The sequence below is a fragment of the Poeciliopsis prolifica genome, unplaced genomic scaffold (assembly GCF_027474105.1).
Source record: "Poeciliopsis prolifica strain line A6 unplaced genomic scaffold, Auburn_PproV2 SCAFFOLD059, whole genome shotgun sequence".
NCBI lineage: Eukaryota > Metazoa > Chordata > Actinopteri > Cyprinodontiformes > Poeciliidae > Poeciliopsis > Poeciliopsis prolifica.
Window position 1 is genome coordinate 756,942 of NW_026562434.1, and position 2,503 is coordinate 759,444.

Below are 2,503 nucleotides of genomic sequence, written 5' to 3' on the forward strand. Positions count from 1 at the left end.
ATGAGTTAAATTCAAACATTTTTCATGTGAAAACGAGGATTAGCATCGTTTCTGCATGACAAGGCATTTTCCTGCTCAAACTGTTAGAAAACAAATTGTGATTTGTAGTTTTTCTTTGCTAAGTGAAGTGAAATATTTGACTTGTGTTCATTAAAAACAGGGATTTCTTTCCTTTTACATGAACACACATTCACAGCTTGCAGAGTGTAAGGCTTGAACCACTTGGCCACACTTTGGGAGGGGTGGGTTGGATTTATTGCACAAGAACACTCGGGGCGGGTGGGTTCTTATTCGGCCCTTTGACAGGTTCTGGATGGGTTCTGTCTCCTTAGTAGAGGCGGACGAGACTTAAAAAAATGAAGTTGAAGAACACTGGAAGCTGGTGAGGTTTTACACAGCAGCCAAGACAGGTCAGAGGTCAAAGCAGTGCCACTGCATCAAGCAGAGCCTCATCTTCCCTCCTCTGCTGATCGGGTCTCGGACTTGAGCCGGACGAACTCCTTGGCGACGTCGTCGTTGGAGCGCTGGGAGAGGATCCGCATGGCGGTCAGGCCCGTGTCGTCCATGGAGATGCGCTGACCCAGGGGGCACCAGCAGGCGCAGTTGCCCCTCTCCATGATGTCCCTCAGCTGCACCACGGCCAGGCCCACCACCCGGCGCGGCCGAAGCAGTAGTCCTTGACGCAGGCTTGAACCTCGTAGCACTCGAACCCGTCCTGAACACCCAGAACGCTGCAGAGCGAGAGCAGAACACAGGAGTGGGAGCACATGGGCTAGGGCGCTAATTGCAGAGCTAATTCCTGATTTTGTGCTTTTTCTGAAACTTTAAAAACATTCGTACACCTAGCTTTTGCTGATCTAATTTTCCATTTTAAATCAAAACATTTTACTTTGATTTGAGGTCCACATCTGCAGTGGTAGATTACACTATTGCTAATCTGCTAATGTGCTAATAGCTGAGCAAATTTTTGTGCTATTTTGATTCCCCTAAATCAGTTTTCAAGTTAAATTCTAAAGCACTAATGTACTTTTGCTGTTTTCCAGACTGTCAGTTGTATAAAGTTTGACATCTGCAGTAGAAGGGACACTTCCATTAAGCTGCTAATGTGCTAAAATGTATATCAAACTGGGCACAGAAATATCAAAAACTTTTTATTCAGCTATTGAATCTCATCAACTCCCCACATCAATGAAGGAATTGTTAATTACTTCATTCTGAGAAAAGGGAAAGAGCCTTTTGAATGCTCAACGTACAGGCAGTAAGCTTATTGAGCTCCGATGCAACATTATTCACAAAATATTATCATACAAAGCAGACCAAGCAGGCTTCATCAATGGCAGAATTTCCTCTGATAGTGTAAGACAGCTATTACATCTGATCTGGAAAGCCCAGCATTCAATTTGTCCTGTAGCAGCCCTGTCATTGAATGAGAACACCGGCTATCAACAACACCTATCGACACCACCAGCTATCGACACCAGTCCTACCTGACCCTACCCAACCCTAGTCTACAAAGCACCCTGTCGTACATGTTTTAGAGCAGGGGTCACCAACCTTTTTAGACTGGGAGCTACTTCACAGGTACAGAGCAACACGAAGGGCTACTTGTTTAATACAGTCTTTATATATATATGTATATATATATATATATGATAATACTGCCTGATCATATTAATGTCAGGACCACTCACAATAGTTATCAGTAATAATTTACTATGGCAGCTATAGTTAATTGCTATTATGTGATTAGAAGTTTTTAGCTCACAGAGTTTTAAGTTTAATTCCTTTTGCAGTTTTTCTCTGTGATTCTAAACTGGAAACAAGTGACTGAAATAAACCAAAGCAAACTGATGGATTGTTGCAGTAACACCTGCAGCTGTACAGCACTGAGTACCTTGAAATTTTCCTTTAAATAAAAAAAAAAAGAGTTATTGTTTTATTATCTAACCATCTGTTCTATTAGCAAAATTGTGGAAAATAAAATATCTTTTGTGTCAAAACATATTAAACACACACAGCTGTCAGTCTGAGGGTTGAGGTGGGGAACCCAAAGCCTCAGTCTTATTGGTCAGTTTGCTTTTATTAATTTAACGGCTTTGTGTTTTTCTGTAAGCTAAAAATGAACCAGTTGGGTTTGAACCTCCTGCTGTTCTACGTTCAGCCTGAGCTTTGACAGTCAGCGCGGTTCTGGCGGGTCGCCGGTTTATTCACTTTTCTCGTGGTTTTGCGAACCGACAGCTGACGGGTCCCGCTGGCTGACACTGTCGAAAAAATAAAGGTCCGACACAAAACTATCACTGCACCTGACCTGCAAGAGCACAAGCACCTCTCCAATGCGCAAAAATCAGCACAAGCCTAAACTAAAAGAGGACGGTGTTGATTCCCAGGTTCAGGTGTTGCGATGTGCGCTACAATAAGATGTTTTTTTTTCTAATATATTTATTGTTATCAACAAATGAACAAAACTGCAGGACAGTTATCAAAATACAATGAAATCCGGATC

The 2,503-nt window shown here is 42.3% G+C and overlaps 1 pseudogene; it reads right to left on the reverse strand.

Annotated features, from left to right (window-relative positions):
* Nucleotides 1–368: 368 nt before the first annotated feature.
* On the reverse strand, nucleotides 369–868 carry LOC129379572 (protein unc-13 homolog B-like; annotated as a pseudogene).
* Between the last annotated feature and the right edge of the window lie 1,635 nt (nucleotides 869–2,503).